At 41.5% G+C, this 24366-nt stretch overlaps 1 long non-coding RNA gene across 1 annotated transcript; it reads left to right on the top strand.

Moving 5' to 3' along the window:
* Window positions 1–536: 536 nt before the first annotated feature.
* Window positions 537–6115, top strand: LOC134298755 (uncharacterized). Its single transcript, XR_010005844.1, has 2 exons — window positions 537–1548; window positions 4708–6115. It is a non-coding gene; the product is annotated as an uncharacterized LOC134298755 (long non-coding RNA).
* The last annotated feature ends 18251 nt before the right edge of the window (window positions 6116–24366 follow it).

Below are 24366 nucleotides of genomic sequence, written 5' to 3'. Positions count from 1 at the left end.
TTTCCATGCAATGTTTTGTTGTGCCAGCTGTCAGCTCTAGTTTGTAGTGTGGCTTTCTTGTACTGTTTTTTTGTCTGCTGTGCTTTGAGAAGTTTCTGATTTTTGACTTCAATCAAAGCAGGTTCTTCACTTTGCTTTACATATTCTGCCAGGGCATGTTCTTCTTCTTTGACTGCTTGTTTGACTTGTAAGAGTCCTCTGTCCCCTGATCTTCTAGGCAGATATAGCTGGTCAACATCACTGCGAGGGTGCAGTGAATGATGAATGGTCATGAGTTTTCTTGTTTTTCTGTCCAAATTGTCCAGTTCCACCTGTGTCCAGTTTATAATGCCAGCAATATATTATTATTATTATTATTATTATTATTATTATTATTTCTTAGCCGCCTCTCCCTGCAGATCAAGGTGGGTTACAACACTTTTAAAAAACATGAACATTGCAAAAACTCAGCAAATATACATATTTCTATTTTAAAAATCCACATTAGAACTGCATTTCTATAAAATACATATTAAAATACACAAAACAAACTATCAATACAAGCCTAGGATTGGATTGGCTTTTTAGCTGCTGTGGTAGTGTGTGGTCTATTACTATCTCTGCAAGTGGAAGTCACTATCAGGATATAACCCACTGAAAGATATTCATAACCCAGAACAATGCTAGGTCTATGCCATCATTGAGGATGCAAACAGTTGGCAAGTCTGCCCACATTGTTGGTTCTACTGCTACATTTTAGAAAAAAGAAAGCAACTTGTGTTAAACCTCTCATAGAGTAATTCAGTGTAATAGTGCCCATAATATCTCTGTCCACAAATCGGATAGAAATTTCAAATTCCATCTCAGTTGTAGAAATTGTGCTTTCTTTCAGTCCTAAAATAGCTGCTAAATGGGCCAGTTCACTGGGTGAATCCATTTATATATTATGAGAAATTAATTGTGCTTTTCCTTCCTGTTCATAACATGGCAAATGTCATTGTGTAATGTCACTATGTTTTGGATTAGATATCCCTTCGTTGCATGAGTTTTCATTTAAACTGGTATTTGATGCTTAATTCTGAGAAATGATCTTTTTATGGGACAGTTGCAGCATTTTTATAATTATGCTTCTAAGATGATGATGATAATAATGGAGCCTCCAGTGGCCTAGGGGATAAAAGCCTCGTGATTTGAAGTTTGGGTTGCTGACCTGAAAGCTGCCAGGTTCGAATCCCATCCAGGGAGAGTGTGGATGAGCTCTCTCTATCAGCTCCAGCTCCATGCGGGGACATGAGAGAAGCCTCCCACAAGGATGGTAAAACATCAAAACATCCAGGTTTCCCTGGGCAACGTCCTTGCAGACGGCCAATTCTCTCACTCCAGAAGCAACTCCGATTGCTCCTGACACGAATTTTTTTATATAATAATAATAATAATAATAATAATACTTTATTTATCTTCCACCCTATCTCCCCAAGGGGACTCAAGGCAGATCACAGTACACATATGCGGCAAACATTGAATGCTGTTTGGAGACAGGACAGAACAGAAGAAGACAGACAGAAGGAGGTATGTAGTCTTGAAGTCCAGTTTTTTTGGTGCCTTGGAGGTTGAGGTTGCACTCAGATTCAATCACGAGAGGTGCTGTTGCTTCATTCTCTATGATGAAGAGCCATCAGGACTTCCTCCTTCCACCTTCCTCTCGATCACCGCATTTCTCGTCTTGTTATTTATGGTGTTGTAAAATACCTCCCCCACAATTTCCGTCACCTAATTTCTCAACTTACAACTTATAAACTGTTTTTGAACTGCTTAGGTAAACAGTGAGCTGGGCTTGATGGTCGAGAGCTCACCCCGACCGGGCTTTGAACTGGCCACCTTTCAGCTGGTAGATCTTATTACTGCTGGTGATTTACCAGCTGTGCTACAGCCCAGCCCTATAGTGCTTTTAAAAATGCTTTAATGCAATAGGTTTTGAATCAACTGTAAGGCATCTTGGGTCCCATGTTGGAAGAAAGATGGGGTAGATGTTTAAAAGAAAAGATAGGAAAAGTTTGATCAGTAAAACAGAATTGGCAGATTTGCCCTAAGCATGGTTGAGAATTTCAGTTCACTTTGGGTTTGAACACAATTTACCAAAATGTTCACATTTGAAAATTAGCTCTTCTTCGAGGCAAGATTGGAAAATGATGCTAAGAACACTGGCATTCTAACTGGTTCATTTCTCTTTGCAATTTGCACTGAGATGTTGGACATGGATGACAAGAGACCAACTTAGCATTGACTTTTCCAACTGTATTCCACTTTCCTGTTCATTGTTGGCTCTCCTCTTTGTATGCAACATGTGCAAAATGTTCATCTTTGGTAGAAGGCATGTGAGAGATGAAGAGACCTCTCAACCACTGACAATTTTCCTCTTCCCACACAAAACCTGAAAACAAATGACTCACCTGGCAGACAAACTAGCGGGCTTCAGGCACCTTCTTTGTTGCCTACAAGCACCGCTCTGCAATTTCAGACACTTACAGTGCATCTGCACTGCAAAATTAAAGCACTTTGACACAACCTTAATTGCCATGTCTTGATGTTAGGAATCAGAGGAGTTGCGGTTTGATGAGGAACTAGCTCTCTTTCACAGAAAAGCCTAAAGACTCTGCTAAACTACAACTGGCATTCAAAGTGGTGTTAGAAGTTACATCAATTCTATGGTGGTATGTAATACCCAAAATTAAAATAAGATACACTTTTTCAGGCTGCAGATAGCTTTTTAGTGTCTCACAAACTATCCAAAATTCACTAGTATTGAGCCATGGCAATTAACGTGGTGCATGAAATCTACATTGGAATTAATGCAGTTTGGTGCCCCATTCAATGCCATATTTTTTCCCTTTGGGAGTTGTAGGAGATATTTATTCATGCAATCATCACTTTTTTAACCCCAAAATGCATCATATTTTCCCCCAAAAAAGTACGACATTTTATATCAATGCTGTGATGTAGAATAATATGCAAAAACATGGATCCTCTTCCTACTTTTTTCCTTTGCCAAACATTCCCAAAACATTCACCATGGTTTTATGATGAGGTCTTCAGTGAGGAGAACACTTTTGAATGCATGCCATCGCATATTTAAGAAATAAACCAGTCAATACAATTCCAAGCTCACTAAGCATTCTCAATCCTTTTTTAGTTCTTCTCAGCTACTATCACTAGATTGTGTTTGGGTTTCTGCAGTCCCCAAGTCCACTTAGCATGTATTGTAGCAATTTGGATATAGAAAAAATAGAGGCACTTGCAGACTCAAGACTGTAAGTAAAGAGGAGAGGTAGAACCTGCAATACAACGTATGGAGTATGGAGTCATTCCAGGAAGTCATGGGGGACTTACAAGGGCTAAATGAAAAGTAATGCTTCCACCTTTGTTACTTGGGTTTGGATGGGAATATTTTAATAAATCAAATGCAGAAATAATCCTTAGAATGTGCTCTTGAACTACCACTATTCACTTTTCCACATAATCACCAGACAATTGGATACATTTCTGCCAACGATGAACAAGTTTTCTGACGCTGTCACGGAAGAAGACTGTTTCCGCAACCGGCGTCTCACAGGACCCATCGTGCACAGATCTTCCGATAGCCAAGCAAAGCAATAATGTGACCCACATGTTCTTGTGAAATGCCGATTACGTTTGAAATTTCTCTCTGAGGGATACGACGATCGTCCTGAATCAATCTGTCAACCTTTTGCTTGTGAAACCCGGTGGTTCCTGTCACAGGACGTCCAACTTGTTTGTCACGCAAGTCAGATGTTCCCACCTCAACATCCTTAAACTTACCCACCCAACAACGCACAGGGCTCACATCAACACTAACACCATAAACAGGTTGCATTCTCTGATGAATCTCCTTTGGGGTGACACCTTCTGCTGTCAAGAATTCAGTGATTGCACGTTGCTTAAGTCCCATTGACCAACCATCTGCACAGGGTCCCATACTTCGCACTTTAACAACACAACCATTCAATGCTAAGGCTTCCCCGTCTGCGCCAGGGTTCTATACTTTGCACTTTAACAACACAATCATTCAATGCTAAGGCTTCCTGCCAAATGGAACTATAGAGGAGAGTCTGCTGGACAAGCCAATACCTGCTGCAGACCAGGAGTGCCATCTTTTGAGGAGTTACGAAGGTGGAGGCATTACTTTTCATTCAACCCTTGTAGTTTGCAAGACCTGAGCAGGGCATTTGATTTACCTCCTTGAAGTCCAGTGGAGTCTTCTTCCCTGGAGGTTTTTAAACCAAGACTGGATGACCATCTGTCATGAAGGCTTGCACAGTGCCTTCCTACATGGCAGAGTCAGAACTGGGTGTCGTTTGAGGTCCCTTCCAACTCCCTGATTTCATGATAATATGATTCCTTTTATAGACATCACCTAAATTTCCCTGTGCCTCTCTGTGAGGTTAGAAGCTTAATTGTCTCTCTCCCAACTGGCATAAAAGTTACACATAACTGGCAGAATGAGGGCTTGGAGGAGATGGCACATGAGCTTTTGTACCATTTCTCATTCCTAACTCGTAAACGCTCAGGAATGATGCACAAGCACACAAACATTCCTTCCAAGGACGTCACTCACTGCCCACATTTGGTGTAGGTGGACACTTGCTTTGGAACTGAAAAGCAATGCCCAGCATTGCTAATTTGCTTCTGATTTGCTTCTATCTTTTGCAGTAATTGGAAACAGCTTCAGTTTTTTTTTCCTTTCCTTGCTTCTGCAACATGCTTCACGTGAAGTTGAGAAGATAAGCTTCACCCAAGACCTAAGAAGAAAGGAGGACATGTGTTAAGCAATGAGGACAAAGATCTGGATCCATTGCTCTGCTGTGACTTGGCCTCTAAATCAGCAAAAAACTTCTTAAATTATTTGTGTTGTGTGACACCTTGAGATCCTATGATAAAGGGTGGGATTGGAGAGTTTTAATTATCTCTTGGGTGCACATAGATATATGCATACCGTATATACTCATATATAAGTTGTCCTCGTGTATAAGTCGAAGGCTTGTTTGGATGCAGAAATTAAGGATCCGAGGCTTATTTTTCAACTATTTCTTTTTACATTTACATGAGTATATAGGATGCATATGTTCAAGAGGATGATTTCCTGGAAGCAACAGGCCATTTCTATAATCTGCAGTTTATATTCTTTGGATGTGTTTTGATGTCCAGTGGTGGCCAGCATCTGAAAATAGTGCCTTGTTGTCATTTTCCAACCATGAATTGAGCTCAGAATGGGACATTTAAAGAGGGTAGAAATGCAGGATAAATTTACACTGTAGAATTAATGCAGTTTGACACCACGTTAACTTCAATGGCACAATGCTATGGAATCATTGGAACTGTAATTTGACAAAGTCTTTAGTCTTCTCTGCCAAAGAGTGCCGGTGCCTTAGCACTGAGTCATGGCAGTTAAACCGGTGTCAAACTACATTAATTTTATAGTGTAGCTGTAACCACTGTGGCCACTAATTGACTGGATCTGAAAACAAGCTCTACAGACTGTCCTCACCAAAAGCCACGAATCCCTTCGCAATAAATAGCCCACAGACACACATACTTTTCAACACTCCCAGTTGGGCTATCCTAAGAAATCTCTGTCAACCTACTTTTTCAGCTTCTTTTGAAAATGACCTAGATCTCCCTCCTCTTCCCACTTCCCTCTTTGTCCTCAGCTTTCATCTATTGCCGCCTACTGAACTCGTCACTTCATCACATAACTTAAATTCCACTGAGTTCTACACTTAAAATCTGGTATTCTGTGGGTTCACTGCATTCATTTTGGTTAAAGTACAGTTTTTGAGTCTTTTAAACATGGAGGGTAGCATTTTTTTTCCAACGTATCAGGAAGAGGTGAGGAAATTGATTTTTCTCAAAACTCCGGATGTTTTGCCGAATTTTGAATGAAGTAGCCCTCATTGCTCTCGAGTTAGAATCACCCAATTTGTGTGTGTGGGGAGTCAAAATAAACTTTTTGGGGCAGTTTTCCAGCATTTCCTTTTGCTCCCCAAGCAGGAAGGTTTGGTTGTAAGCTACCTCATAATGCTTCTACTTTGCAAAAAAAATAAAATAGCTTTTTAAGGAACCTTTTTGTCTTTCTTCCTTGATTTGTCTGTGTCCTGTATTGGGAGGGCCAGTGCTGTTGCCATTCCAGATGGGTTTCCCTCCCATCCCTTTTCTCTTTCTCCCTCCCTGCCTTTGGGAATTGTGGGAGTTGAAGTACCAAAAAGCAGTGAGAGGAATGGTGGTTGGGGCTAAATGTCTGCAGTGTGGAAACCTCTTAATTGAAAAATATGCAAGATAACTGAGTGCACTAAATACTGTGATCCCAAGGTAGCAAAAAATTCCTTTACATTACGGAATGGAATTAGACTGAAGTCTCCTCTTCTGAACACTTCCCAGGGTAATCTGATGAAGTCCTCAAAGTAAAAACAAAAAAACAAAAAAACAAAAACAATTTACACTCAAGTAGCTCAGCAGAGAGGATGTTACACCCCAAGGATGCAAGAGCACCTTTAAAACCACACTGGAGCCAGGATCAAAAGCAAAGCAGTTTATTAGAGAATATATATATGCATATGCTAGCAAAAGTATTTAAAGTCAATGGAGAGAATGTCCTTAACTGTCCAAAAGCAAGTCCAATAAAGTCTTTCAAGATTGTAATCCACAAATTGAACTCGTTAGTTCCACCAAGAAGTCAGGGTTAGTCCTTAGACGTTGTCCAAACAGGATCAGCCAGAAGTTGCCAGAAACAGGAACAAGACGTTGGAAATCCACAAACTGTAATCCACATGGAAAGCAAAAACCAAGGAATCATGGAATCAGGGTTAGCTAGTCAAGGTATACTCGAGAGTCACAAGGCACAAACTCGGCTTGGAGATCCTGAAACAAGACACAGGAACAAGGCAAGGAACAAGATACTGGAACATAGAGTCCTCTTCCAAGGATGGCAAAGCTGACCCCGCAACGAGAACAGGGAGTGAGGCCCCTTTAAGGAAATCTCAAGGCTACCGGGCAGTGAGAGTTCGGCCATGCAGAACTTCACATGAGAAAGCTATTCATTAGAGCACCTGAGATGTCAAAGTGTGATCAAAAGCGCAGACTTCGTCTCATCCCCTCCCTTTGACTCCTGTCCTTCGCAAAAGATTCCCTCCAATCAAAAGCCACATCCTCCTCTGCAACAACAACAACAAGGTCAACAACCTTGACTGAACATCAGAATGTTCTCCAATTAACTGATCTTCTGTAAGCATAACTTCGGGCACCTGCAAAGCCATTGGGCTTTGATCCAAATCCTGGAGGGGCCCAAAATCTGAATCAGACTCTTATTCACCCTGCATCTCTTGCAGAAGGGCAGAACCTGATGGCTGAGCTACAACAGAGGAGGGGAAAGAAGAGGAAGGGGGAATCTCACCCTTCCCAGGAAGCTCAGGTCAAAGCAAACTGCTGCATCCTCTTCCAACTTGTCTGTTCTTCCACCTAATAATAATAATAATAATAATAATAATAATAATAATAATAATAATAATAATAATAATAATTAAAAAAAAAACTTTATTTATATACCGCCCTATCTCCCATATGGGACTCAGGGCGGTTTACAGCCATAAAAGCAACACAAACATTACATAACAACATAATACACATTATTAAACAAAGTAAAATAATACAATTATAACAATAAATCACACTTACATGACCAGATCAAGGGGATGGGAACCATAAACCCAATATATTAAAATGTATCATTTTAGGCTAGGGAAGTCTTGTGCAATATATTCAGGCTCAGAAATCGGCGGTAGTCCAATGTAATTACTCAAAAACCTGCTGACACCACCAGGTCTTCAGTTCCTTACGGAAATTGGATAATGTAGGGGATTGCCTGATCTCTTTAATACATTTTCTCATTTTGATCACACTTCGACATTGCTTGGCCACATGTATCCCAGTCTTCACCTGTGAAAAGGTTTGAGTGGGGTTGTGTAGACACTCAAACACACATATGATCACACTTTGCCCATGCAACACTGCACTTGGGGTCAAGACATTTTGTCCAGCCCTAAAGTCCTTCCCATTCCTAATTTCTCTAAAGGGTCTGAGAACAAGACCATTCTGGGAACCCTAATTCAAGACAGATATAGAAACAATAGAACATGTCAGAGAAGGGTGACCAAAAGGACCAAAGGTCTGGAAGCCAAGCCATCTGAGAAGCAATTTGGAGTATGTTCAGCTTGGAGAAGAGAAGGTCAAGAGGAGACATGTTTAAATGTTTGAAAGGATATTATATTGAAAAGAGAGGTGGCTTGTTTTCTGTTCTTCCAGAGTGTTGGGCATGGAGCAATGGATTCAAACTGCAGGAAAAGTGATTCCACCTAAACATTAAGAAGAAAATCCCGACAGTCAGAGCGTTTGACAGTGGAATACACAACTGCCTGAGAGTCCAGTGAAGTCTGGAAAACTCTGAATGGTTTTAAATAAATTGATGGCCATTTTTGGCAGGGCTTGCAAAGTGTCTTCCTGTTCCAACACACACTTCTGAAATTTTTTAAAAAGGAAAAAAATAATGGGAATGCAGAAAATATTTCTTGTTTAATCACGGTCTTTCTCTAACTGCTATGTATAGTGTACTGCTGATCCTTTCCACAAAAGAGAATCATGCAGGAGGAAAAACTGCCCTCAAAAGTACCCTGAAAGATGTGTCACCAACACAGAAGACAAGCTGCCGACAAGTCTAGCCATCACACACAGAAAACTTGTGTGATGGAGCATGTGGTGGAATTGTTTGTTTCCCATTTTATGAAATATACACTTGGCAGATTCATTGCCTACGAAGGTTTAAGAGGGATCAACAAAATGGACCTTGCTGTCATGTGATAAGACCCACAGGAACCAATAGGCAAAGAGTATCAGACTAGCTTGCTGTGAGTTTTCCCGGCTGTATGGCCATGTTCCAGAAGCATTCACTCCTGACATTTCGCCCGCATCTATGGCAGGCATTCCTGTTGGAAACTAGGCAAGTGGGGTGTCTATATTTGCAGAAGGTCCAGGGTGGGAGAAAGAACTCTTGTTTGTTGGATGCAAGTATGAAACGGGAATTCCAGACAGGAAACAATCAGGGCCAGCTAATCACCTCCCGACAAAGGATTCCCTCAGGCAGGAAGCAGCCAGGCTTTGAGACTGCAAGGCCATTCAATGCTAATCAAGGTGGCCAATTGCAACATTCACACTTGCCTCAAACAAACAAAAGTTCTTTCTCCCACCCTGGATATTATTCCACATATAAAACCCTTTACCTAGTTTCCAGCAGACCTCATAACCTCTGAGGATGCCTTCCATAGATGTGGGCATAATGTCAGGAGAAAATGCTTCTGGAACATGGTCATACAGCCCAGAAAGCTCACAGCAACCCAGTGATTCGGACCATGAAGTCCTTCAAAACACAGTATCAGACTACTTGTAAGACCATGTGATAACTTCCTTGGGGTCTCTTCCAACTCTAGGATTCCATGATTCTATGAAATTAATTTATTTTACTTATAGGTATAATATTTCTCCAGGATAAAATGGATGAGAAAGGCTGTTCTTAAACTTTGGAGAACGGAAAAGGCAAAGCCAAAGTCGAATTACTCATACGCACTTCTCCCAGCTAAGCCAAAACATTCTTTCAGGAAAGCAAGAGTGTAGCTCATCTTCTTATCTATGAAAGGCTCTGCCAGGATGAACAATGGGACCGAACTCGACCAAGCATGCAATAATCCCTTTCATGTCAATGTAAAGCTGTGTATTAGTTTGGAATGGAAAGAACTTTCCTCATTATTCATTTTCTGGATGAAAAATGGGTTTCCTGACAGCTGGGAAACCCTGTTGGGAAGAATAGCAGAGCACCAAGACTTTTGCAAAATAAAAGCAAATAATAATAAATACATGTATTTTTCTGTGCAGAATAATCTCCCTGGAATACCTGGAGTCGTTTAGATATAGAGATAATGTTGAGCAGAAATATGGAAAGAAAACAATGCTCATCATTTGTTATTTCATACAACAAATATACATCCCACAGAATCAGGATTGCAAGCCATTGAATTAATGCAGTTTGACACCATTTTAAGTATAGTAGCTCACTACTATGGAATCGTGGGAGTTGTAGCTTTACAAGGTTGTTAGCCTTCCCTGGCAAAGAATGCAGGCATTTCACCAAACTTCAGCTCCGAGGTTCCATAGCATTGATCCATGACAGTTGAAGTGGCATCAAACTGCATTAATTCTATAGTGCAGATGCAATCCTAGACATGTACTCCAGAAGCCTATACTTCAATGCAATACTCATTATAACAAATGTATGGGATGCTTGAGACCCTTCCAACCTACCCAAATCTTGGACTTCTGCCCAAATTGATTCAAACCACCACATTTTAAAGGTGAAAGTCCCTATTTGTGAAACAATTTCAAAGTGTTTCTAGCCCTCCAAGACCCATAAGAACTGGGGAATTGACCAAAAGTGGTGTATTGTCTTTTCCAGCCACCAAAACAGTGGATGTTGCAATGTGGATGTGTCCCTCAGGACCCCTGAAGGATGCCAAAATCTGGCCTTCTGGGCTCCATAAGCAGCAGTGCCTCAGAAATCTCTGAACATCCAGAACTGGCATCTTAGGATGAATCTACACTGTAGAATTAATGCACTCTGACACCACTTTTAATGGCCATGTCTCCATTTTTATGTGTCCTGTTTTGTCTTTCAAGAACAGCCTTAAAACACTGTGGTAAGTAAATTAAAACTGCTTTACTTCAGCAAAACATAAAAACCAGCACACTCAGTGGTATAATGCAAAAGGAAGCAAGGAAGTCTTAGGGAAAATATAGTTCCTAAGTCTGATAAATTCCCAAATCAAGTAGCAGTCTTACTTCAGACAAAGAAACAGCAATAAATCCTTTGGGGCAGTTTTCCAGATACAGACTCGAAGCAGGCACAAGGGTAGCAAAGGCTTAGGCATTAGAGTCAGTTTGTTACCAGCAAAAGCTGACTGCACCTGCTTCTGATTTATAGCCCTGAATTCCCCCACAGCTGCTAGGGCAGTTCCCAATTAGTCAGCTGCATTTCTGGCAGCTATTCTAGCTGAACTATGTCTCTGCTCTGTTTCCTTTCACCTTTCCTGAAATGTGGGTACTTGCAAAATCTCCTCCTCAGATTCTGACTGCCCCTCTGACTCATGAACACTTTCTTGCTCCCCTTCCTCTTCTGAAGAAGAGGAATCCCTAACATTATGGAAGACTAGGAGTTGTAGTTTGGTGAGGCAAAAGCATTCTTTGTCAGAGGAGGATTGGGACCTTGTAAAACTCCCACGATTCCATAGCATTGAGCCATGGCAGTTAAAGTCGAGTCAAATGTGAGATATTGCTTCATCTTAAAATGGAGAGGAGGTTGACTTATCAACCAGATCTTGCTGGATTGCATATCTCATTTACTTGTTGCAGGATCATAGGAATCAAAGACTAGCAAGGCCTGGAGATTTCATGGAATCCTAGATCTAGAAGAATCCCCGAGGGCCATCCAGACCAACCCCATTCTGATATGCAGGGAGACACAGTCAAAGCGCACCCAAATGATGGTTGTCCAGCCTTTGCACTTCCCCCATCAATGTCTTGAATACTATGAAGTTATTTGTGCATTTGGCAAGGAAACTATTTCATCTTCTCATTCCTGAAAAATAATTTAAGACCGCTGGGGTTGTGACCAGTATTCACTCTGCTCAATTCCCTGTATTAAATCACAAAGGAAGCAAAGTCGACTGCCAGGCCAGGAAGAGGTATGCACGAATAATAGAACAGAGGGAAAGAAATGGATTTTTTGAAGGTCAAATAATTTTGGAGGCATGCGGGAAGTGTCAAGACCTCCTCGGACGTCATGGCACTGATTTGAAGCGTGACATATCTATGCCAAAATTCATATTTGGTTTTGGAAAGGAAACAATGACTCTAGAGATTCTGATCCTGAATATCTGTCTTCAGAATTAGGAGCCATGATTCAAGATGTGGCAGGCAGGCTTAATCTTGCCACCCACCTGAACCTTCAAATTGACCAAACTCTCCTATAAATTAAGGCAAAGGGAAGGAGAAAGGGAGAGCACTGCTTTCTGAACTGGCAGTTCAGTTACTTTCCTGCTCACAGATAAAAGTTTGGTGCCACTAAAATTGTTTGGAAGTCAATTGAAAGGGGGTAAAAGGAACTCGCATTAAGATGCAGGGCCGCTCCTCATTCATTTCAGCATTTCCAACACAGCTCCTAATAAATTGCCTGGTCAGCAACCGTGACATGAACGCTCCAGAAAATATGATGGGAAGTCAAGAAAGTACAGAGGAGAGTTTCTGAGCCCCCCCCCCAAAAAAAAACAAGAAAATCCATGTCACCCCAGTTTTGAAGACAGTTCCTCAATATGTGCATAATTCATGCTGTGCTGCAAGAACATTAAAAAAAGATTTATGGAGTGGACTCCAAAGTAGTTAAATCAGAGAGCTCGAAGGACACATTTATTTTGGCAAAGGTATGTTGGCATCAAAAATCTAAAGGCTGGTAAGTAAGTATTTGAGGGCAAGAGGATTGATGGTAGTGCCATACATACTTGTGTATAAGTCGCCCTCATGTATAAGTCAAGGGCAGGTTTAAGGACCAAAATTATGGATTTGGATCTAGCCCATAGATAAGGTGGGGGTCATTTAATGGAGAAAGGAAAACACCAATGCTGCCTCTGCTACCATTTCCAAATCCTGGCATTCAAAACGGACAGAAGCACTGCAATGACAGAGAGAGTAGAGAGGGTCAGTGCTTCTTTTAGGTTAACCTGCAATGGACCAAACCTTTTCTTTTGGCCACTCTACTCAGAGAAGGAGATAGTTCCTTTTCAATAGGAGTTAAGGTACAGTACTACTCACATTGACCCCTTGACAAATTGACCTAGGTTTCTTGGCTTGATTTTTGACTCAGATTTCTAGGCTTATACATGAGTATATATGTTGTGGTTCAGTCTGATGATGAAGGTGGATTTGGGTTTCCACAGTCTTAAACTGCAAATGTTAGACAGTCTGAGCAGCAGGCTCTGAAAATGCTGCAGGCAGGGAGCCAGGATGAGCTAGCCAGCCACCAAGATGAGATTACAGAGGCTTCAGATCACCGTGACGCTTCACAACTCTCAGAACGGGAGGAGGGCAGAGTAAGTCAACAACAGCTAGGTGGTTCAGAAAGTGATAATGAGGAAGTCCAACTAGACAGAGAGGCAAGGTTGAGTCTAAGAACCAAACTCCCTAGACTTTCTCTAAGAATCGTTGCCAAGAAGCTGGGAACCCAAGGTCAAAGGAATGCCTTCATGTCTTGTAAGAATGGGTAAATAAGGGGAAATGTGGCTAACACATTTCAAATCAATTAACTTTGCTTTCAGAGCAAGATCTCCTGTTTCTTCCTGTTTCATGCCTGAAGTCCTAGGTTTTGTCTATGTATCCTGGGGAAAGTGTTCTTGCCTTCATGTTCCTGTTGTTTCACGTACTTTGGATTCTGCCTTGAAGATCATGTTCCTGTTTTAAGCCTTGCCATCTAAGGATTTATTTGCTGTTTCCTGGGACATTGAAACCTATCTTGATTATTGCTTTTCTTATTGCATTTTTGCCTTACTTTTTATACTGTTTATACCAAGTCTGTCTCAGTGGTGTGTGTTGAGAGCAAGGTGGACCTTGGCTGGGGTGCAACAATATAGTGTAATTTGGCAGCTAGAAATTGAACAGAGGGCAGGTAGAGGGTTGGCAAAATAGTGACATAAAGCTGTCCATACAAAGTAATTTTGAAACCTTATACAAATTGAGTATCGCTTATCCAAAATATTTAGGACCAGAAATGGTTTGGATTATGGGTTGTTTCTTTTAGGATTTTAGAATACCTGTAATTGCATCTTGGAGATGCAACCCAAGTCTAAACACCAAAATCATCTATATAGCCTGAAGGAAATTCTATACAATGTTTACAATTATTTTGTGCATGCAACAATGTGTGTGTATACTGAACCATTAGAAAGAAAAGATGCAAGTAGCTCAGCTACCCATGTGGGCAATTTTGGAGAATTCCAGATTTTGGGATTTTAGAAAAAGGATGTTCAACCTGTATTTAGTAGGGACAACAGCTGGGGGAGAATGTCCAAAGTTTTAGTTTAGTGTGACCAATATGCTGAAGACAACCAACTGTTCCACAACTAGTTAAACAACAGTGCAACCCACTATAAAGTTAGAATAATATACTTCAGAATAACTATAGCAGCACAGCTTTCCACTATACAACTCTTCAATAGGATTTTTATCACTATTTATGCAAGGCATTTGCCTTGCGGTGTCGCCATTTCCTGCTGCCAAAGTCTGCAAACTACACCAGCCGTTGGGATGAGATTGTTTATGGTTTACTGTGCAGCAGGAGATGTTTATAGCCTGCAGGCTCTTTATGGGCTTATGTTCTAAGCAGAGGAGCAGAAAATCACATGTTTATTGAGATGCTTAAGCAGGGAAATAACAAGGAAGATGAGTGCAATACAGCAGCCTAAGGCATGGCTGGCTGCTTTGGGGACTGTTTAGCAGGCAACCATGTGGCTGGTTGGGCCATAATAGCACAACTTTCCTTGAATCAGGGAGCCATTTTCCTAATCTCTGGCCTTGAAGGAAACTGGTCCACTTGAGAGAAAATCATGCTTCTGCTGAACAAGGACTCGAATACTATGCCCACCAGTGTTCAAGAAGGATATTAACAAGTTGTGCCATGTGCAGAGAAGGGAAATCAAAATGGTAAAAGGTCTGGAAGTCATAAATCCCTCTGAGGAGCAGCTGAAGAAGCTGGGTTTGTGTAGTCCGGAGAAGAGAAGAATGATAGGGGACATGATAGCCATGTTTAAAGATATGAAAGGACAATGTGGTTCTAGGCTGCATCAATAGGAGTATTGCTTCTAGATCAGTGGTTCCCAACCTTTGGTCCTTCTGTTGTGTTGGACTTCAACTCCCAGAAATCCCAGCCAGTTTGCCAGCTGTTAGGAATTATGAGAGCTGAAGTCCAAAACACCTGGAGGACCAAAGGTTGGGAACTACTGGTCTAGATCAAGGGATGCCATAGCCCCACTCTATTCTGCTTTGGTCAGAACTCACCTGGAACAACTTTGTGTCCAGTTCTGGACAATAACATTCAAGAAGGAGATGGACAAGCCAGAAGATTCCAGAGAAGGGTGACCAAAATGGTCAAAGATCTGGAAGCTAAGCCCTATGAAGAGCAACTTAGGGAGCTGGGTGTGTTTGGCACAGAGAAGAAGAGGCTGAAATGGGAAGTGATAGCCATGTTTTGGTATTTGAAAGAATGACATATTGAGGAGGAAGAATGCTTGTTTTCTGCTGTTCTAGAGACATGGACATGAGCATTATGGGAGGTGGAAGGACAGTCAAGCCATGGCAAGCATATACTCTATATTTGTCATGGTTTGGTTATCACATACACACACACCATTGCTGCAAAACTGGTCATCCAGTGCAGTAACTCATAGTGTTATCCCCATGGACCTCTTACCATATTAGACCATACCAATAAATTGTAGCCAAGATGCTAGAAAATTTGACTGTTCAGCACTGGAACTCTCTGCCCCGAAGTGTGGTGGAGGCTCCTTCTTTGGAGGCTTTTAAGCAGAGGCTGGATGGCCATCTGTCGGGGGTGCTTTGAATGTGATGCTTCTTGGCAGAATGGGGTTGGACTGGATGGCCCATGAGGTCTCTTCCAACTCTACTATTCTATGATTCTATGATTCAATGATTCTATAACTATCGTATGTGCTTGTAAACCCAACGGATGAATGAAACTGTGTGCTTCAAAGCTTCATTGTATCTGATTAGAAGGTTCAAAAAGTCCTTCTATATGGAGTTTTCATTTTGGAAGTATATTGGTAAAGAACATGTAAGCTCTGCTTATGAAAAATGTGTTTGCGGTTGTATCTAATAACAGGGATTTTCTTCTAAAATAATAACTTTCTGCTGGCTCCGCTGCTGATTTTTTGGGTTTAGTTGTGAAGTAGTCATGCACCTTTCAAAAGTCAAGCTGTTTAGTCCTGAAAAACTAGTGCACTTATGGGCTCAAATTGGAGGGGTGCATTGTGTCTCTCTTCATTTCACCTTTTTTTATAGATTTGGCTTCCACAGTATATAATTGTAAAACATATAACTTGAATATCACTATAGAAAGTGAGCTGTAATGAACAACTTTTTTAATCTCCCATTTATAGGGCTGATTTTGAAAAATGGGTTCTAATATCTTCAGAGGTTATATATCTCTCAGCCCACCAGAATCCCATGTATGTTTTCCAGAATATGAGGGATGCCCTTCTTGGAGACTATCTGAAGACTTAGAGGAAGTCTACACTGGCCAATAAATCCAGTGAGACATATATCCTCCTGAACCCATTGCAGCAGCAGGTTGAAGTCCTCACAGTCCAGCCTGGCCAAAACCACTTTGGTCCTGTTACATTGCCATTGCCACTTCCAGCCAGCCACAGAGCTCCATTTGATCTCCTGGACATTGCAGCTGTGATGTTCAGACATCGGAAGAGGCACTCATGTAATCACAAAGAAGGAGGTGGTCTATCTCCTCTTCTCCTTGGTTGCATGGGCACCTCTACATGTCGGTATGGGGCATCCACAATGACCAGGACCTCACATGGAGTTCTCTGGCCACCTGGGAGCAGTTACAGTGATAACATGGGGAAGATCCATCCCCTTTTCCTTGTTCTGATGAGTGTAGAAAGTAAAAGATGGTGGTGGTACCTCAATATAGACAACAGATTAGTCTGGATTGGACCCAATCCCACTACAGTGTCCCAAAGTGGTAGGATACTCTGGAGCTTCAAGCAAACTCTGGAGCATCTCCTGACTTTTAATAACATTGGATTAACCTGGGTTAACCTGCAATATTAACTGGAACTGAAGGAAGATCATTAAGATAGCCAGAAGCCAATTCAGAATGAGTCCAGGTTTTCATACCCATGTAGACAAGCCCTTAGAAACATTCTTGACAGAGAAGCTAATATAATTCCTCCTCTTTTCTCCGCATATGTTCAGAGGCACTAAATGTATATCTGATTAAGAATTCTCTGTCCTTCACTCACTGTCTGATCTTTATAGCCTGCCACATATAGCTGCACTTTCCATGAATCACTGTCCTCTTGCAGAAATTAACACATCGCTCTGTCATCCACTTTAACATAGGTGAGAAGCATGTAGGCTTCCAGATGGGATTCGAATCCATCTCCCATCAGCCCTAGATGGCTTAGGATTTCATCCCATGAGGAGGGAAATCATCTTCTTACCATAGCGTTCATTCCATTCCATCATAAGGAAAATGAATATATTCACCCCATCACATGCAATGTACTTTTGTCCTTAATCCTCAGCATTCTGGGCTATCACCTAGGTGAGTGTTGTCGCCATTTATTCCGCATTCTTCTTTTTTCTTTTCTTTTTTTCAAAAGGGAAACTTCGCAATTGAGGAAATCCAAAATCTAGGTCTAAAAAGGGGGCGAAATATAGTCACAGCAAAGTGGTGATATATTGAAATTATGCAATTTCTAAAGACTCAATTATTCTTAAAAAAAAGTGTCATTCAAGAGGATCACTAATGGGAGAAGGAGAATCAAGGCTCACTACGAAATCACCCACAGAAAAGTCTTCTCTTTAACATCTCTACAAAATCTTCAATAGGGGGATCTGACAGTTCCCATCCCACATGTAAATAAGTACCTTTACCCATTTCTGCGTGATTCAGGAGCTCTTAAGATGATTGCTACCCAATTCTATTTATACACACTTTAAACACATATTTGAGATGAAGCCCCATGAGAAACAGCCAGAAGTAGTTCTACATCATATGATGGGTTCCGTGAGACTCAGTCTTTAAAGTGTTTTTAAAATGTGTAGAAACTGGGGAGATCCTTAGCTAGTGGGGAACAAACTGGGTGTTTATTATTGGTTGATATCAATCCTGTTTTCTTGATGCTACCCACAAAGCATAGTGGTTTCATCATTGGACTACAACTCTGGCCACCATGGTTCAATTCCCCACGCAGTCATGGAAACCCATTAAGTGACCTGTGTGAGTCTCATACTCTTAGCCCAATGGCATAGTGGGTTAAAGCCTTGTGACTTGAAGTCCCATAAAAGCTCCACCGGAAATCCGGGCATCCCCTGGGCAACGTCCTTGCAGACAGCAAATTCTCTCACACCAGAAGTGACTTGCAATTTCTCAAGTCACTCCTGACATGAAAAAGTCCTAGAAAAACTTGTGATAGGTCCCTCTCAAAGTTTCCAAAATTACTTGAATGCACACAACAAAAAAAACAACATCGGTAGTCAAAAACTTCATAATTTCATATACGTCAAAAGGGGTTGAAATATAAGGATGTTGATCCTTGCTTTCCAGAGCAGATAACTCAGGACTTAATGACACTAACCAGAAAATCTGGACAATCCTTGAATCCACCTCATCTGTCTCCATGGCACACAGTGACCTCCAGTGGGTATCTGTTTGATATTGGAAGGAGGCACTTATGCAACTAGCAAAGTGGTTGCTGACTTAAAGGGAGCGGCTGCCAATAAGAGAAAAAAATGTGAAAAGTATAACGTATATTGCATCTTAACTAATGGAGCAAAAGTGCACAAAGTTTTTTAATTGCATTACCTATAAATAGATGCTGGTTGTGATTCTTGACAGTCCTGACAACAACCGTAATATAGGATGCGTGCCTTTTATTTTCTTAAATAGAGCTTTACTTGTTTACTTTCTGGACTAAAAAATCAATGGTATCAAGTCTCCAAAGAGGAATGGCAACACTTCAGCATAAAATCCTGACAATGAAGGACAAGGTGACATCCCAGGGTGACCGTTGCACTTCCAGCTAATCTGGGTGCATCTACACTGCAGAATTAATGCAGTTTGACACCACTTTAACTGCCATGACTCAGTACGATGGAATCCTATGAGCTGTAGTTAGGTGAGGCTCCAGAGAAGGCTAAAGACCTTGAAAAACTACAGCTCCCATGACTCCATAACATGAGTTATGGTAGTTAAAGTGCTATCAAATTGCATTAATTCCTCAGTGTAGATACCCCTGGACACTGTCCACAGATTCAACATATATGAGGGTTGAATGAAAAGTAATGCCTCCATAGAATCATAGAATAGTAGAGTTGGAAGAGACCTCATGGGCCATCCAGTCCAACCCCCTGCTAAGAAGCAGGAAATCGCATTCAAAGCACCCCCGACAGATGGCCATCCAGCCTCTGCTTAAAAGCCTCCAAAGAAGGAGCCTCCACCACGGCCCCGGGGAGAGAGTTCCACTGTCGAACAGCCTTTCTCACAGTGAGGAAGTTCTTCCTGATGTTCAGGTGGAATCTCCTTTCCTGTAGTTTGAAGCCATTGTTCCGTGTCCTAGTCTGCAGGGCAGCAGAAAACAAGCTTGCTCCCTCTTCCCTATGACTTCCCTTCACATATTTGTACATGGCTATCATGTCTCCTCTCAGCCTTCTCTTCTGCAGGCTAAACATGCCCAGCTCTTTAAGCCGCTCCTCATAGGGCTTGTTCTCCAGACCCTTAATCATTTTAGTCGCCCTCCTCTGGACGCTTTCCAGCTTGTCAACATCTCCCTTCAACTGTGGTGCCCAAAATTGGACACAGTGTGATTCCAGGTGTGGTCTGACCAAGGCAGAATAGAGGGGGAGCATAACTTCCCTGGATCTAGACGCTATTCCCCTATTGATGCAGGCCAGAATCCCATTGGCTTTTTTAGCAGCCGCATCACATTGTTGGCTCATGTTTAACTTGTTGTCCACAAGGACTCCAAGGTCTTTTTCGCACACACTGCTGTCAAGCCAGGCGTCCCCCATTCTGTATCTTTGATTTCCATTTTTTCTGCCGAAGTGAAGTATCTTGCATTTGTCCCTGTTGAACTTCATTTTGTTAGTTTTGGCCCATCTCTCTAGTCTGTCAAGATCGTTTTGAATTCTGCTCCTGTCTTCTGGAGTGTTAGCTATCCCTCCCAGTTTTGTGTCGTCTGCAAACTTGATAATCGTGCCTTCTAACCCTTCGTCTAAGTTGTTAATAAAGATGTTGAACAGAACCGGGCCCAGGACGGAGCCCTGCGGCACTCCACTTGTCACTTCTTTCCATGATGAAGACGACGCATTGGTGAGCACCCTTTGGGTTCGTTCGCTTAGCCAATTACAGATCCACCTAACCGTAGTTTTGTCTAGCCCACATTTTACTAGTTTGTTTGCCAGAAGGTCGTGGGGGACTTTGTTGAAGGCCTTACTGAAATCCAGGTACGCTACATCCACAGCATTCCCTGTATCGACCCAACTTGTAACTCTATCGAAAAAAGAGATCAGATTAGTCTGGCATGACTTGTTTTTGGTAAATCCGTGTTGACTATTAGCAATGACCGCATTTGTTTCTAAGTGTTCGCAGACCACTTCCTTAATGATCTTTTCCAGAATTTTGCCTGGTATTGATGTGAGGCTGACCGGACGGTAATTGTTTGGGTCGTTCTTTTTTCCCTTCTTGAAGATAGGGACCACATTCGCCCTCCTCCAATCTGCTGGGACTTCTCCCGTTCTCCAAGAACTCTCGAAGATAATTGCCAGTGGTTCTGAAATAACTTCCGCTAGTTCCTTCAGTACTCTTGGATGTAGCTGATCTGGCCCTGGGGACTTGAATTCGTTTAGAGAGGCCAAGTGTTCCTGGACAACTTGTTTCCCTATTTGGGGTTGGATTTCCCCCAATCCTTCGTCCATTCCGTGTTGCTGAGGTTGAAGATGGCTTTCTTTTTCTGAGAAGACCGAGGCAAAGAAGGCATTAAGTAGTTCTGCCTTTTCCCTGTCCCCTGTCGCCATCACCCTGTCTTCTCCTTGCAATGGCCCTATCGCCTCCTTTTTCTTCCTTTTTCTACCAACGTAAGCAAAAAAGCCTTTTTTGTTGTTTTTTATGTCCCTGGCAAGCCTGAGCTCATTTTGCGCTTTAGCCTTGCGAACCTTTTCCCTACAGGTGTTGGCTATACGTTTGAATTCTTCTTTGGTGATTTCTCCCCTTTTCCACTTCTTGTGCATGTCACTTTTGAGCTTTAGCTCAGTTAGAAGTTCTTTGAACATCCATTCTGGCTTCTTTGCACTTGTCTTATTTTTCTTCTTTGTTGGCACTGTTTGCATTTGCGCCTTGAGTATTTCACTTTTGAAAAACTCCCATCCATCCTTAACTCCCTTGTTTTTTAATATCGGCGTCCATGGAATGCCGCTCAGTAATTCCTTCATTTTTTGGAAGTCAGCTCTCTTAAAGTCCAGAATGCGTGTTTGACTTGTCTTAGTTTCAGCATTCCTTTGTATTGCAAACTGCAGGAGCACATGGTCACTTGCCCCTAAGGATCCAACCACTTCAACTGTATTGATTAGGTCTTCCACATTTGTTAAGATTAGATCAAGAGTTGCTGATCCCCTTGTTGCCTCTTCTACCTTCTGGACCATAAAATTATCTGCAAGGCAACTTTGTAACTCCTCAACAGATGGCAGTACTGGTATGCAGCAAGACCTGGCTTGGCTTATTCAGAAGACTCTTCTCTACAGTTCCATTTGGAAGGAAGCCTTAGCATTGAATGGTTGTGTTGTTAAAGTGCAAAGTATGGGACCCTGTGCAGACAGTCGGTCAATGCAACTTAAGCAGCGTGCAGTCATTGAATTCTTGACAGCAGAAGGTGTCGCCTCAAAGGAGATTCATCAGAGAATGCAAGCTGTTTATGGTGATTGTGTTGATGTGACTACTGCGCATCATTGGGTGAGTGAGTTTAAAGATATTCAGGTGGGAACATTTGACTTGCGTGACAAACAAAGTGTTGGACGTCCTGTGACAGCAATCACCGAGTTTCACAAGCAAAAATTGACAGATTGATTCAGGACAATCGTCGTATCCCTCAGAGAGAAATTTCAAGCATAATTGGCTTGGCTATCGGAAGATCTGTGCACGGTGGGTCCTGTGAGCCACTGGTTGTGGTAACAGAGTGTCGACTTCTTCCGTGACGGCTTCAGAAAATATGTTCATCGTTGGTAGAAATGTATCCAATTGTCTGGTGAGTATGTGGAAGGGAATAGTGGTAGTTAAAGAGCACATTCTAAGGATTATTTCTGCATTTGATTTATTAAAATATTCCCATCCAAACAGAAATAACGAAGGTGGAGGCATTACTTTTCATTCAACCCTCGTACATGTTAGACCTGTGCCTGCTCCAATGCAGGAATCCTGTACATTCAAGTACACTTCCTGGTGTAGAGACAGTTTTAGAAAGCTATGAACTTTCAGACTTTTGAGCCTGAACTCAAGTAGATCATTTCAGTAGTGACACCTCATTGTCCTTCTGAAATGTCGCCCGTTCTGTTCCCGCCTTGGCTTGTTAATGCCACTCTTGAGCCTCCACATGCCACTCTGCAAAGACAGCCCTGCTGTTCTTAACTTACTTTCCCATTGTTCTAATTACAAAGGATTACTCACCATAGTGACAAACGGGGTGGCTCATTACGATTACACAATTCCCGTACTGCTCACCTTGAGGTGGAGGTGTAAAAATAGGAGATGGAAAGCAGGGAAGTTAAAATGTCTATTCATGACTGATATAATAGTAATTTCACTCCGTCATTAGTCTCCCTCCCTCATTCCCAAAATTGACTATAGTTTTATTTTTATAAGGCGCAAAAATGCCACATTGAAGTATTTTATTAGCATGAAATTTGCACTACAACTTTTTTCAATTAAGAGGCAATAAAAGTGAAATGTATCGTGATTTTCATATAAGATGGTGATTAGGTGAGAATTCAATCTCATTGGGAAGAGCTGTTTGACCTTTCTTACTGCAATCCTGCTCTTTGTTGTTTTTGTACTTGTAGCTGTTGTTACTGTTGTATGTAATAATCAAGCCATTTCCAAATTAAAGTACAGTAGAGTCTCGCTTATCCAACGTAAACGGGCCGACAGAATGTTGGATAAGCAAATATGTTGTATAATGATTAAGGAAAAGTCTATTAAACATCAAATTAGGTTATGATTTTACAAATTAAGCACCAAAGCATCATGTTATACAACAAATTTGACAGAAAAAGCAGTAATGCTATATAGTAATTACTGTTATTTACGAATTTAGCACCAAAATATCATGATGTATTGAAAACATTGACTACAAAAATGCGATGGATAATCCAGAACGTTGGATAAGCAAGTGTTGGATAAGTGAGACTCTACTGTAATTCTAAGGTGAAACTAACATGGGGTTTTCTCAACAAGAATTGTTCCTGGGTGTCTAGAGGACAGCATTTATTTCTCTCTGAGGCTGAGAGAGTGGGACAAGCCCAAATCACCTATGGTTTCAATGGGTTGGAGAGGATTCAGACCCTGGAATTAAAACACTTGTCAATAATAATAATAATAATAATAATAATAATAATAATAATAATAATAATAAACCGACGAAACCATTGATCATAACCTCAGCAGCTGTAAGAAAATTGCACAGACAGACTACAAACAGAGGCACAACTATGTGGCCCAAATGATTCATTGGAACTTATGCCTCAAGTACCACTTGCCAGCAGCAAAGAACTGGTGGGATCACAAACCTGCAAAAGTATTGGAAAATGAGCACGCAAAGATACTGTGGGACTTCCGAATCCAGACTGACAAAGTTCTGGAACACAACACACCAGACATCACAGTTGTGGAAAAGAACAAGGTTTGGATCATTGATGTCGCCATCCCAGGTGACAGTCGCATTGACGAAAAACAACAGGAAAAACTCAGCCACTATCAGGACCTCAAGATTGAACTTCAAAGACTCTGGCAGAAACCAGTGCAGGTGGTCCCGGTGGTGATGGGCACACTGGGTGCCGTGCCAAAAGATCTCAGCCGGCATTTGGAAACAATAGACATTGACAAAATCACGATCTGCCAACTGCAAAAGGCCACCTGACTGGGATCTGCACGCATCATCCGAAAATACATCACACAGTCCTAGACACTTGGGAAGTGTTCGACTTGGGATTTTGTGATACGAAATCCAGCACATCTATCTTGTTTGCTGTGTCATAATAATAATAATAATAATAATAATAATAATAATAATAATAATAATAATAATAATAATGCTTTATTTTTCTATCCCACCTCCACCTCCCTGCAGGGACTCGGTGGGGCTAACATGGGGCCAAGCTCAAAGAACAAACAGTAAACAGAATAAAATACATATATAACCAACA

This window comes from Anolis carolinensis, chromosome 4, assembly GCF_035594765.1.
Source record: "Anolis carolinensis isolate JA03-04 chromosome 4, rAnoCar3.1.pri, whole genome shotgun sequence".
Lineage (NCBI taxonomy): Eukaryota > Metazoa > Chordata > Lepidosauria > Squamata > Dactyloidae > Anolis > Anolis carolinensis.
This window is presented reverse-complemented; position numbering and strand designations above follow the sequence as displayed.